The sequence below is a fragment of the Gossypium arboreum genome, chromosome 4 (assembly GCF_025698485.1).
Source record: "Gossypium arboreum isolate Shixiya-1 chromosome 4, ASM2569848v2, whole genome shotgun sequence".
NCBI lineage: Eukaryota > Viridiplantae > Streptophyta > Magnoliopsida > Malvales > Malvaceae > Gossypium > Gossypium arboreum.
This window is the reverse complement of record NC_069073.1, coordinates 110948925-110964688: the sequence shown is the minus strand read 5'-3', so window position 1 is coordinate 110964688 and position 15764 is coordinate 110948925. Positions and strand designations below refer to the sequence as shown.

Here is a 15764-nt window from a genome sequence, read left to right as displayed (position 1 = left end):
TCCTCGCTCACTTTAGAATTGTTGACAGAAGCACCTAGAAGTTCACCATCGCTATAGTCTTCTACACCATTGCTCACATCGCTCACTGTTTTCCCTTTTGATTCGCAGCCTCTCTTTTAATCTTGTTCTGTAGCTTATAGCAATCAGATTTAATATGCCATTTCTTCTTGTAGAAGTTACAAGTTTTACCTCTGTTTGAAGACTTTAATCTACCCTTAGATTTTGTCGCGAGGATCCTGTTCCTGTGTCCTTCCATAATCATCATCAACATTCCGATCTTGTCTCCTACGAACAATGAAACCCTCTCTTTGAGAGTCGAGTTTAACCACAAGATGCTTAATCTTATCATACGAGGTTAAAGAATCATAAACCTCATCAACTGTAAGAGACTCGCGGCTATATAAAACCGTGTCTCTAAAGGTTGAATAAGACGGGGGTAGCGAACAAAGTAGAATCAACCCTAGATCTTCCTTATCATACTGAACCTCCATGGCCTCCAAGTTTGAGAGAATTTCTTTAAACACTGTTAAGTGTTCATATACAGACACACCTTCCTCCAAACGCTGAGTATAAAGATGTTGCTTCATATGCAACTTGCTTGTTAGAGTTTTTGACATACATATTTGTTCTAGCCTCTTCCATAATGCAGCGACAGTCTTCTCTTTTATCACATCTTGCAAAATTTCGTAGGACAAATGCAGATGTAATTATGTTAACGCCTTTCGATCCTTACGCTTCTTCTCTTCATTTGTTAATGTCGAAGGCATCTTATCTATCCCTAGCAGGGCATTCTCCAGATCCATTTGCGCAAGAACTGCTTGCATCTTAATCTGCCAGAACGCAAATCTAGTGTTGCGATCCAACAGCGAAAAATCATACTTCAAAGACGCCATTACCGTGATCGAGATGAACAACCCGGAAGCTCTGATACTAATTTGTGAAAAAATAAAATAAAATAAAGAACACATAGATTTTTACGTGAAAACCCTTTCGGGAAAAAACCACGGGCAGAGGAGAAGAAAATTCATTATGTCGAATTCGAATTATTACAAGTGGAATAAAATATGTCTATTTATAGGCTTGTAAAGCCATATTCTAGTAAGACTGAAACACCTTATTCTAATCAATATAAAATAGATGGAGTTTAATAAGGTTTAAAAAACTTTATTCCAAAATAAAATAAAAGAAGTGTAGTTCTATATGGATTTTACTTTTATTTTATTTTACCACTGTATTTTATTTAAATAAGGATTCGGGTCATTTAATTTTAACATTTTTTGTTAAAAAATTTAATTATAATTTTTTTGTTAAAAATATTTAATTTTGTGTACTACCCCAAAACTCGGCCTAAAAATTTCGGCCGAATCTCGGAGGTCACATTACTGAATTCCAAAATCCTCTTCAATAGTCAATCCCTTTGTATGCTTAACTAAATTTAATAAAACTAAACCTATATTTTGCAAATAGTGTTTAGCTGACGTCAACCAAAATCCATAACCAGTGATGTAGCAAAAAACATGTTGTTACTTTTTGACAAAAAAACTTAGGCCATTTCTCAACAATCGTGTGAGCTTTAGAACAATTGCAAAAAGACTAGTTAAAAACCATGCATGAAGTTTTCAGAAAAATCTGTTCAAAACCCAAAACATAGAATCCAACGAGAAATTTAAAGATCAAAACCTTTACCACAGTTTATATAATCTTACTTACAAATCAACTGAAAATAATAAGCTGAATTTTAAGAAACTTCATTAAAAACAAACCAAACTCTTTAAATTCCGAGACCACCGGTTTACCGAGTCCAACCTCCAAGCTCCAAGTTAACCTAAAAAAGGAGGAAACTAAGGGAAATGAGTTACACGAGCTTAGTGTGAGGTCGAAATAGAAATGAAGGCAAACGACGGAGTACCAAAACATATACTTAAAAAGGGATCTTGGAGTTAAAGTATGAAAATCTCAATTCAGTAATCAGATATACAAATAGTGTCATTTCCAAACATGACATGATGATATTATTCTTAAAACACCAATTACCTAATCATGTCGGACTACTCAAATTACTATGCAGTTATGCTACCATCATTGCAGACAGACTTATATTCGGATATGAAAATGAATGAAGCAAATTAGAAACCCCCTAACCATCCAAACACCACTTCGTCCACCCTGCACACCACATTAAGGCTATAGAAAGCCCATTTACCCTACACACCACAAATGTGGAACTAATCCACTTGAATTAAAATGTGCAGTTGAGCTGACATTTGCATAATTTTACATGGTAAGCCGCTATACAGAAATATTGCAGTTAAATTGTCAAATCAGTCTTTCTTCTCTTCACAACTAAAATCTCAGGTTTTTATGCAAATGCAGGAATGCACCCAAATCACTAACAAACTCACAGAAGCAGTGGTTCATATTCAGTCGAACAAATTCAGAATCAATAATACTGGTATACATTTATTAAATAGTGATGACAAGAAAATAACTCAAGCTCATTCATCATATCACATCACATCAATACTTTTCTTCCGACCAACTAAACCTAACACCCATGAGAACACATACATACATGAATCCAAGCTGTAACAGAGTCCCAAATACAATTACAGAAGCTTTAACGAGGGTCGGATTACACAGAAACTAAAACGAGTCAATTTTCCAACAAAGAACAAAATCTGCAAAACAGAGCCACACAGCCATGTGGAAGTGTCTAGACCATATGAGGGTCTACACGGCCGTGCGGAGAGTGACACACCTGTGTGACAGAGGCACATGGTCGTGTGGCTAAGACACACACCTGTGTGACAGAGTTACATGGCCGTGTGGCCAGCCCGTGTAACTCACTGTGCACTTGTACAAAATTTAGGAAGCAGAGCAGACATAGCAGTGTAGCTAACTCACACGCCCGTGTGGTTGAGGAACACGACCATGTGGAAAGCGATAAAATCCCCAAACAGTAGCCATACGGCCATGTGACCAACCCGTGTGGCACACCCCAAACCGTGTGAATCACAAATACCCTAATTTCCATAATGACACATGGCCGTGTAGACCGCCCGTGTGCGACACACACCCATGTGGCTACCCTTATGGTCACGAAACCACACCAAATCAGATTAAAAATCGTAAATTGCTACAGCCAATCGATCCCTAACCACTAGTAGTTCAAAAACACACTTGATAAACGAGATATCAAGCACCAAAAACTGATCGATTTGCCTCTACAAAATCGTTTTGAAAACTCAACTCTACATACAAACTAAACTATAAGAACTTCAATTAAAACAATGTACAAGTCCTTAACCCTAATAAACAAAACCTACCCGATTCAAGCATCCAATTAGACAGAAAACACGAGGACAATCGACCATTGACCAACGAATAATAACAAAAATGTAGGAACGGAAGAAGCAAGAAGAAAACAAGAAAAGAACGTGAAGAAGAATGGGAAAAAAAAGAAATATTTTTGGGAAAACTTCCTATTTTAAAATTAAAATTAAAATAAATAATTAAAACTTTAAAACAAAACAAAACATAAAAAAAAACTAGAATAAAATCAATTCCTCTTAACACATAGGAGGACTCAAACTCAAGAACTAAAGGTAAACTAACACACCCACTACCACTGAACTGACAAGCTCATTTTGCTTCCAAAACGTAAGGAAAAATGTAAAAATCTACACGAAACCACTGACTTATTTACAAACCTAAATCCTTCTAACCCTTAATTTCGGGATGTTACATTTATAAAAAAGAAAATTAACTTTTTTAACATAAGTACCTTTTTATCCATGTAAATAAAGGAAACAACCCATCAAAGCTATAATTCCATGGCCGATCAATGTCGTTTTGAGAGGGAGAAGCATTGCAACACTATTTTGCACCTTTTTTTATGGCTTGTCTCATTTAGTTACATGGATTTGGACATTCTTATGTCTTGATTCATCTACATTTGGACAATTTCATATATGCCTTTTATTAATTTTTATATTTCTTTTATAAATTATTAAATTTTTTTATTTTTTACACTTGTTTTACCTATGTATTTGATGGGCGTCGAAACCACCAAAAAAATTTCCTACAAAAATAACTCTAAATAGTAGTAAAGAGTGGTAGTAGGGTCGAGTCCACAGGGATTAGATGTTATTATCAACTTCTGCGTTTATCTCGTGAACAGAATGTTTGTCGTGTCGAAGGTCATGGCAAAAGTCGTGCCCACGACTCCAAACGGACCTGCTGAAAAATAAACAAATAGATCAGGGGAGTTTTGAAATGTTTAGAAACTAAATAATTGAAATAGCATAAATAAATAATTAAATAAATTAGAAATCAAATTGAAAATTAAATTTGGATTTTGTAATCAAAGATAATAAGCTTTAGCCCTAGACTCGATGGATTCTGGATTTCTGAATCGATCCTCAAAAATTAATCTTCTCCTCCAAATAATAAACTGGTTATAGCAGTTAAGAACGTCCTAACCACCAATTCTTCCTCTCGTAGCTGATCCCGGTACGACCTGCAAACTAACTTTTACCGATAATCTAACCGAGATACACGTGTTCCCGATTTAAGATTCCGGCAGCCTTGCGTTCTGAAGAACCCAACTCGAATTAATGGTCTCAACCACTTGGGTCGTTTAAACTCGATCACTTCTTCTTTGATTTGTTCTCGGAGATCCGAATACAACGCGCCCAACTCGTTTCTCCAACTGTCAGCAAATACGATTCCAACCCAACGTGCACTTTTTGACTTGAAATCAAGTTAACTTTAAAGGATGAGTTGTCAATCCTAATACTTAGGAAAAATATGAATACCAATTGGAAGGATTTTAAGCACGAATACGTATCTCACGATTCCCGACAGGAAAGAACACCGACCTAAAGCTAAGATGGAATTTAGTGAAGCATGGAGTTATTCATGCTTTGTAAACTTTGAAAGGTAGGTTGATGATTATGGTGAAGAATGGGAGAAGAAAGGTACTTGGAGAGCAATTAGACCAATTTTGAAAAAGAAACAAGAATTGGAAACAATGCGACAGAATGTTATCGCCAAATTGAAAGAAAAAGGAAAATAAATCTATTCAATTCCAAATTGAAATTAAAATGTAGAATTAAGGGATGCCTTTTCAAAAGACATTAAGGCCTATTTATACATATAAAATTTGTTATTTTTGGCCTTAACTAATTTAATATAAAATCAAAATAAAATAAAATAAATAAAAATAAAATAAGATTTTTAATCTATTTTTGGCTTTTACAAAGTTAAAAATTCTGATGAGTCCTTGGCTTTTCTCCACATTTCTTATTCGGCCTCATTTTTATTGGTTGTGTTTCAATTTGGTCCTTTTTTGCTCGTTTTTGTCTCTTAGCATCCCAATTGCATCCCTGACAAGATTAAAACATAAAAGTACTAATTTAGCTGGATCGATTCAAAAATGAACCAAATTAAGCATAAAATAACATACAAATCAATATGTTATCAGTATTTTTATTAATTTTAAAATCACTTCTTAAATTTTTTATTTTATTGTTAATTTGACATATATACCATTGTTTATCATAGCATCATTAAGAGTCGAATCGTTTAATAGATGATTTTCGTTAATAAGGACTAGTTAATTTTTGACTTAATTCATGATTTGACTTTTGAAATATATCTAATTTTTCACTTTGGCACTTCAAATTTTTTATTCCAATTCGGTACTTAAAATATCAATTATTTTTACTTTTGGTCCATTTTGTAATAGTCGTTAAAAAATTTTGTTAGGCCACTTTGGCCAATTGAAAAGTGCCACGTGACTTGTTTTAACCAATCAAAAAGTGGTACGTGGCAATTAGATCTACTTAAAATAAAAATATTAAATTTAAATTAAAAATAGAAATAGAAAATTATAATATTAAATATTTAGATATTAAAAATATTGTTGACTTTGACCAATCATTGACTAGAGTTGACCCACTATTGACTGGTGTTGGGAATCATTGACCGATTGTTGACCGGTCATGTGGTACTATTAAATTTAGTCACGTGTCCTTTTTAATTTTTAAATATTATATTTTATATTAATTAAAATTAAAAAACATATAAAATGGATAAAAATAGTTGAAATTTTTATAAAAATTTAAAATATATAATATACTTTTTAAAAGTCAAAATATTATATAAAATTTAAAAAGTATTTAAATTTCAAGTAATTACAAAATAAACATTGAAATTTAAATACGTTTTTAGTATTTCATAAAAAATTGTTTTTAAACTTTTTTAAATATTTTTTACATTTTATAATAATATTATTAATTTCAGCTAATTTCTTTTCTATCATCATATTTTTAAATTTTTTATAATTCATATTATTTTTCTAAATTATATATATTTCTAAAATTTTTATATGTTTATTTTATTTTCATATTTTTAATGTGTATATACATTTAATAAAAGAAAATCTTTATTTTCTTTTTTTACTTAAAGTCACCATGTGACATTTTTAATTGGCTATAAATTTTTTAATGTCTAAAAAATAAACTCAAAAATTTAATGGAGGCATACTTTAGGTACCAAATTGAATAGTGATCGATATTCTAAGTACCAAATTAAGACAAAAAATTTAGATATCAAAGTGGAAAAATGAGTATACTTTTAAGGGCCAAACTGTGAATTAAACCTTAATTCTTTTTAGATAAATAGCAAAACTATACAGATAACTTTAATTTTGTATTCATGGAATTTTACTTTGATTTTGATTTAATTTTTACAACCTGCTAACAATATTAGCATATCACCATTTAAATGCAAACAATTATAAAATAAATATATTAATTCAATATAAAATAAATAGATATATTTATTTCTTTAAATCAAAATCAAAGTCCACAACTTTATATACATAATTACATCAAATCAAAATTCATATAATTCGCATGAATTTTTAAGCACTGAAACTTTGTAACACCTCTCATCCGATCCGATTGTCGGATTTGAGTTATGAAATGCTACAATCGTTACCAGAACAATTACAACATTTAATAATCAGATTATACCATAAAACAAGCTTTCTTAATCATAACATATCATAAATACGTCATACGATGTTTTCCGAGACTTGATCGAGCTTACGAAAGCTCATTTGCTAAACAAAACATCAAAAACGACCAAAATGTAAAATTTTAAAAGTTTCCATAAGAAGTGCTGATTCCATTTTTAACTGATATTTTAGAAAAATATATAAAAACTCAATAGTATCGATACCTAAAATAAGGTACCGATACTTCATTTACAAAGTACCGACCGACACAAATTTGTGAATCTGTTTCTTTTTGTAAAAATAAGGCAAAATCCAGCGTATTGATATCCTTGTAAAGTATCAGTACTTTGATATAGAGTACCGATACTTTAGTCTGGTATCAATACCATTTTTGTATTCGATGTTTTGGAAATTAAGAAAATTTGTTAAAAGTGTCGATACCCTTCCTAGGGTATCAAACCCAAAGGCAAAAATGGTAAAAAAATCTCCAATTTTGGCACCCTGTTCATGCCTAAACCAATTTGTACTCACTTAGTACATATAAACAGACACAAAACCTGTATAAAACCAATTCAAAACACACACCTAACAGTCATTCATACATTTCCTAATATCAACTAAACCAATATGCCACAATTTGACACCATTTCACAACAAAGTATACCAAACTTACTAACAAGGTTATAAATCATCTAATACCATCATTAAGCTCACTAAAATTTACCCAGCCATATACCATTGCATATATGCATAATAACTTTACAGCATCAAGTCTTAAATTAGATTTAAACCAATCATCATTCACAAGTAATACTTAGATAAACACCTATGTACATGCCATATAAACGAACTAAAAATGATCAATGGACTATCAAGTCAAAAGTAGGATAGTGTGATCCTCAAGTTGATTCGACCAACACACGGAGAAAAGAAATCAATGGTTAAGCATAAAAAATGCTTAGTAAGTCCATATGAAAATCAACTTAACTTACCTTGACACTACAATTAGTTTAAGTAATTGAAACGCATTTGAGCATAGCATGACATTCCTTTGGCATCCTATACATACATATATAATTTCAAAAGATGACTAAGAGATCAGTTCATTAATACTACAAGATTATAATTCTCAATTCATATGCAAGTACTACCATATCGTTATTATCATGCTATTCAAGTTTGCTCATTTTGTCAACTTAACCATTAATTTCATATTCAATATTTTCAACCATTTCATTTTCATTTAGTTACCATTTTCATATTTCGGCTACTCACACAAGCTTCAGATCAGGGTTAATATACAAACTTTACTCGATGCTACTCACTAGGGGTGAGTGTTCGATCGAATCGAATGAAAAAATTCCGAGTTAATCGAGTTGACGAATTCTATTTTATCATCCTAACTCAATTTAAAATTTTCTCAAATCGAGTCGTGTGAAATGAAATTCGAATCGAATCAAATATATTTGTTTGAATAAAAGCTTAATCATGTCTATCGACCTTAAAAACCTTAATTCAAGCTTTCACTATGACTAAGGGTAGAGTAATATGCATCAATTTGTCACTTCAAACTATAAATTCAACTTCATTTCGGGAGGAACCAATGCATTTCTCAATACACTGCTACCACTCCAAGAAATTAAAAATATGCAACAGTCCAAATAATTGTTGAAAACCAAATTACTTTATCCCAAAACTGATTAGTAGTAATGTTAACGTCTCTCTAAATCCAACTTGTCGATAAAAATAAAATTCTTAAATAGTAATTAAAAGAAAATGCACCATTAAAGATAGAATTGAAGCTTTAACCGATACCCATCACAAACATCAAATGCTTATGTTTGCTGGATTGTTTTAACATGCACCATTAAAGATAGAATTGATACTTTAACTCTTACTCAAAAAATCTAAAAATATCGAAGTCACGCTCAATTGATGGAATTTTATATTGCAAAAAAGAGAAGAAAATAAATGCAAATGCTCAATATGAGTTTTTCTTATTTAGTTCATAATTTAATCTGCAAAAGATTGGAGATACCACCATTAATAGAGCTCATCAATGAAATTAAACTTTACAACCCATTGTTTCTCTCTTTCATCCTCTTTATTTTATTTTATTTTTTACTTAAACTATCAAAACACAAATTACATAATTTGCCTCATTATCCCACAAAGTTACCAACCATTGGCCACCTTTTTTAACTTGTGAAACTCCCCCATCGATCCCTTCGGAACCTTTCATTCAAATATGGGTCATTAATGTTTCTTAAATTAGGTCAAAATCCAACCCTAGTTGTATCATCAACTAACTCCTTAAAAGAAATGATGAAAAACTATGATACTGTTCTCATGAACAAACCAAACACCACAATTGCAAATATCTTGTCTTATGGGTGAAAAGATTTGGGGTTTTCCCTTAATATTTCAAATCCACCACACATGTATATTCTGCAGACTCAATACCATTTTACACTATATCCAAAATATTTTTCACTAAAACATTTTTAAATGAAAAAGGTTTTGGATTAAAATATCATTAAGAACAAAATTACCAGAAGAAAAATAGAAAAACCTGAACTTGAGTTGTTTCGATGCGGCGTCTAGCGAGCAAAAACTAATGAACAAACAATTTTCAGGAAAGTTCCATAAAATGACGAAGAAGGATGGTTTAACCGGAGATGGGTGAGGGACAGCCGAACGGGAGAGGGATTTCAATTTTCAGAAATTGATGAGTGATGAAGAGGAAGATGGTTTACTTTAGGGATTTTCCAGATTTTGGGGTAAAGAGTGAGGACAGGGCAAACATTTGGGGGGCAACCGGGAAAGTAAATGGGTTTTTTGAGAGGAAGTAGAAGGGGTAAAACTGTAAAAGACCAAAATTAAATAATAATTTAAATTAAAAATTAAAATAATATAGTTTGGTATCACTTTATTTGAATTATTTGAGTTATTTAAATTTAAAAACTCAACTCGACTTAAAGTAGAAATTTGAAAAAAATTCGAGTTAATTTGATAACTCGATTCGAATAATTCAAAATTCTAATTATATTTTGATTTTTTCGAGTCGAATCGAATTTTGCTTACTATTTCTACTCACACAAGCTTCAGAGAATTTGTAACACTTGTCGAATCTCAAGCCATCGATAAAAGAAAATTTAATGTTGCTCACACAAGCTTCAGACCACAACATGTTCTGGATCTCAAGCCATTGATAATCAATGATTCAATGTTGCTCACACAAGTTTCAGATAATCTACAACATATGTTGGATCTCAAGCCATTTATCATGAAATCCCTGATCAAACACTCGATTCTTTTTCGACCCTAAAACATTTACTAATTCACATGATTACAGTTACCATTCCAAACTTTATAACACCATCATATACATATCATTCAATTGAGCAACAATTCACATCCATTCGTTTCCATATATGTATTCCTATTTGTCATACATTTTATATTTTAAGATTTAGCCCATTAAATGCCAAAATTATCAAAATTACAATTAATCTAAACTAATAGACATTATATATAATTCAATCATAGTATAAAATAACTTAATAAGTTCCATATGAACTTACTCGACAAAAACAACAACAAATAAGGCGTTGGGGCTAATTTACAATTTTTATTTTTTCGCGATTATTCTTCGGTTGATTTAAATCATGATCTATCCAATAATTCAACTCAAATATCAATCTCAAATACCTTATAACATCTAATTGTATGCATATGACATTTTAAGGTTCATTTTACAAAAGTTCTCTAAAATTTCGCATTTTATTCAATTTAGTCACTATAACCGAAATTGTCATAACTTTCACAATTGAGGTTCAATTTCGAAACCATCTCAAATATATCCTTCCATGAATCTCTAATATCTATCATCATAGAAATTTCACACTCCTATTTACAAATTTTACACTTTAGTCCTTTTGTCAAAATTAACAATTTTACTTTACAAAATAACTATTTTTCACTTTTAAACTTAAAATCTAACAATTTGATATCAAAAGCTTCAAGAAATCATTAATGGAAACTTTTGAAATTTTAACAGTTTAACAAATTTTTACCCAGGTTAGCTAAATCAAGCTCCCGGGATCTCAAAAATATAAAAATTACAAGAAACAGGCTTGAAATCACTTACCAATTGAAGCAAATAAACTTTGAAAACTTGAAACCCTTTGTTTTTCTTTCGTTTCGTGAATGGGAGAAGTGAGCACAAAAAATGTTTTCATTTTCATTTTCTTTTATCTTTTATACTTTATTTAACTATTAATTAAACATGATTTAACTAATTAAGCTTAATTAGCTTAAACTAATCCACTAACCTATGCTGTAAAAAGGACTAATTACCTAATTAGGCCTTTAACAAATTAAATATCTATAGTAATTAAAATTTTACCGTTTCTACGATTTAATCCTTGTACTATAATTAACTATCAATTCAATAAAATCACTAAACCAAAATTCAATATACTACTAAATTAGACTCATAAATATTAAATAATAACATTTACTTAATTCATATATAAAAATGGGGTTCCAAAATCACCGTTTCCAAGACTACTGAAAAACAAGTTGTTACAAACTTAATTGATTTTTTTATTTAATTTCTTAATTTTTTTTGTTTTTACTCTTTAGAAAATAAAAATTACTTGCTAAACCTTGATGGATAACCTTTTTAATATTTTTGTCACACTCGGTCCCCTAGAGGACCTAAATTTGAAGAAAAGTCTGGGAGCCAATTGTATGGAAAAGTGAATTTGAGAACCCGAATAAGTTATTTAGAAAACTTAAATGGCTGGTTAAGGAATGATTAAATTTCAATCTTGGTTTAGTTAGATTAGAACTGATTGGTTCCATAGTGAGAGACATAATAATTAGGATTGAGTGGCAGCAATGGTTTATGGAGATCATGCCAATGGAATATATATATATATATATATATATATATATATTTAGAAGTGTGTGGGAACAAAATACCTTTCAATTCTGCTATCCAAATCTTTCTCTCTAAGCATCGTCTTTTTCAGTCGCCTGAAAAAGAAAAAGATATAGCTAAAGGAAGATTTGCATGCTACAACTATTGTGCGGATTTGAGTTTAGAAGTAGGAAGATTGGAAAATATTGAGTTTCCTTATCCCTTTAAACTTGTGGATTGAAGACAAAAAAAGTAGAGTAAGAATCCTCTAAGCTTTGGTATAATTATAGATTATAGGTTTTGAAACTTGAGTGTCTTCAAGGTTAACCGATAAATGGTTGTTATGCTTAGCTACCAAGATGAATAAGGCTTTGGCATTCGAGCGAGCTAAGTTGTTAAGCTAAAGGAAGTAAGGTGAGTTTTTGTACTCCATTTTTGAAATGATGGATGATTTTTGCTAATAATGTATGTTATGAATGGGTAGAATTTGCATAATATATGGGTGCCTACCTAATGGTAGGGTGAGTAAAACTCGATTCCATTCAAAAAAATTGAAAAAAATTCGAATTTCGAGTTAATCGAATCGATTTATTCAAGTCAAATCGAATAACTCGATTCGAGTTTTGATTTTGAGTCAAGTTGAATTTCACAATTCGAATAACTCGAATAATTCGAATAACAGACTGGAGTAAATACTCTTTTGGTCCTTATCAACTTTGAAAATAAGGAAATTAGTCTCTCTCTCAACAAAAATTACAAAATAAATCAAAATAATTTTAAAATTCAAAATATTTATAAAATAAAATAAAATTTTATATTTTTAAAAATTCTAAAAATATATAAAAGTTAAAATTTTGAAAATTTTCTAAAATAATAATTTTGGGGACCTAATTAATGATTCAAGTTTATTATACTCAAGTATCTTAATTTTTATTATTTTTCTTTGAATTTTTTAAATATATATGGTTTCAAATTTATGTGCTCTAACATGGAATTAGTCACATCAGTAACAATATTTTTATTTGACATGTTTAAATTTTTTTAATTTAACTCGAACAATTTCACCCGAATCGATTCGATTTGACTCGACTCAAATTTCTTTTCACTTGACTCTATTCGAAAAAATTTCAAATTGAACTAATATGATAAAATAGGACTCGTAAACTCAACTAACTTGAAAATTTTTCACTCGATTCGATCAAATGCTTACCTTTACCCAATGGTAGTTCATTGTGCATGAAATAGTCAAGGTTACATGTTTTAATAGATGGCATATTTATTGCTAGTATGTAAGTGAAATGTAGGTGTTGTATGAATTAAGCAATGAGAAATATAGATGGGTTAGATGAAGTTCAAATTGGGTAAATGGGTTAAATTGTTAGATACCGCCAGACAGTATTGCTGTGAGCACCCGTGATGTGCAAAGCTCTGGGCCTTGTGCAAGGGATATGCGGTGTTCGAGCATCAAGGTATAAGATGGTGAAACGAAGGAATGGATTGAATATGGGAAGAGTAAAGATCATAGTTGGGTTATGGGACTGATCGGAGGTTATACGCCTAAAATGAATAGGAGCGTAACTAAAAGATGCTATGGCATCATGATGAAATGAGTAAGACCATAGCTGAAAGATGTTATGGCATCATATGAAAGCATGCCAAAATGGCTAAATAGGACTAAGATCATAGTTGAAAGATGTAATGACATCCTTCATTAGTTCACCGAGATGGTAGACACGGGGTTATATTGGGTAAGACCCTAGCTAAGAGACGCTATAACATCATAGATAGTTCACCAGGATAGTAAACACGTATTATATTGTGTAAGACTTTAGTTGAAAGACGCTACGACATCATAGATAGTCTAATAGGACACTAAACATGGGATAGTCTGATGGGACACTAAACACGGTATAGTCCGTTGGGCTAGTAAATACAAGGCAAGTTGCCAGGACAAAAGGCAGGGTGACATCCACCAAGACAGTCAGCTTAGGAGGGAAGAGTGAAAGACCATAACTCGATTATGATATCATAAAGACTAAACTGGTAAGGTGAACTTGAAAGTTTATATGGTGTATGTTCTTGGCTTGGTCGTGAAGGTGGGCAAGGTTTGCCAAATGAAATGAATACTAAGGTCCGTAGACATAAATGTAAATTGAAGGCAGTTATGTTTGTCAAGGTTGTATAGGGCTAAGTCATCCAGGTTAAAAAAGGAAGAAGTTCGTCAATAACTATCCAAGGGCGAACATGCCACCAAGAATATAGGGAGAATAATAAATTGAAACTCAAGGAAAGAAAGGTCAGACAATCAGTGACCAACATTTGGTTTCCCATTTAAGGTTGGGAGGGAAAGAACGTTGGTTGAGGTGTATTCAGGTGTGTACTCCTAGAGAACCTCCAGTTTGAAGAAAATTGGCGTATACTACAGAAGAAGCAGAGGGTAGCTAGCTGTAGGCTGTAGGGAAAAAAAGAAGAAGGCAAGGGTTTCCTTAACACAATCTGTCAAATGAAAAGGATGACTAGGAATGGAAAATTTCCTTTAGATCCTCAATCCTTTAGCTTTGAATTTTTAATATATGACCATTATACAAAATCTCACTAAGTTCAATTGAGCTTATAAATGGTCTACTTAATTGCAGGATAAGGTTATAATAGGAAACAGAGTAAAGGGCTGAGCCAGAATTTTCCTATGTGAAAGGAAGAAGGAGGGGAATCATAACATGCTATAGAGGGATGCTTCCAGTGTTGGATCTAGTGCCCTAAGTGTAGTATTTTCGTCTAAGTACACTTGTAATTTGTTTTGAACAGATTGATTAATAAAATTATTCATGAATTAAATTAATATACTTTGTATTATTTTCCTCAAATGATTTTTTTCACGCAAAGAAAAATAGAAGCAAATGTTGCTCAGTGGTTGTCTATTGTTTAAACTTATACTAAGAGGTATTACGTGGTCGGATCGTAGTACAAAAAGATAGCTTGTATTAATAAATGAACTAAAACATGTTCTTAGTCTAATTAGAAATGAGCAAACCGATTGAAAGACTAATATGTCATCTATCAAGCCTAATTGGGGAGATGCCTTGTCTTAGGCATCGGAACATATGACTCTCAGAAGATAAAGGCATAGATCTTGAATCTTTTTATGGATTTATTCACTTGTGATGTTTATAGTGTGACATTCTAAATCCTAAATGGATGGTGGACTATGTATACGTCTCGTACACTTTTATATAAGTAAAAGCCTGAGTTCAAATAGATGAGGAACCGAACATGGGTGCGTTAGGTGTATAACTTTTGCAGTATATAGCGTCATTCCCAATAGTGGAATTCATAGCTCGAGACATAGGTAAATGATATTCTCTCATAGGCATTACATGGTTAGTGAAAAGTAAACATGGCCACGAGTCATTCGTCTTTGTAATGGATGACTTGATCACTATCACTATTTGATAGTGGTTGACTTTTCATGAAGGAAGATGTAATGGTTACCATGAGATAAAATAAGATCATATTGGGAGAACAAATATTATCCCAAAGAGATCAAGGATATCGTATGAGGGTAACACACTTATGATAAGGTCATTGGATGAGCACTGAGTAGCTGCTTTCGTAATGGTATGTCATTGGGGAAAGCTTAGTCACGATACTATAGTGAAATGACTTCCTGACTAAATAAGTTTATAATCAATAGGTGAAAAGGAAAAACTTAATTATAAATCATTTGAGCCTCAACTACATATGTCCAATCGGTCCCTCTGCTAGCTCATCGAAACCAGAAATGAACTGCATGTTTGAATAGAAATGAACTAAATG

General features: G+C 31.6%; 1 long non-coding RNA gene across 1 annotated transcript; it reads right to left on the bottom strand.

Annotated features, from left to right (window-relative positions):
* Positions 1–5056: 5056 nt before the first annotated feature.
* On the bottom strand, positions 5057–9858 carry LOC128291437 (uncharacterized). Its single transcript, XR_008281225.1, has 2 exons — positions 9597–9858; positions 5057–5387 (listed from the first exon to the last, which is right to left on the bottom strand). It is a non-coding gene; the product is annotated as an uncharacterized LOC128291437 (long non-coding RNA).
* Positions 9859–15764: the final 5906 nt, after the last annotated feature.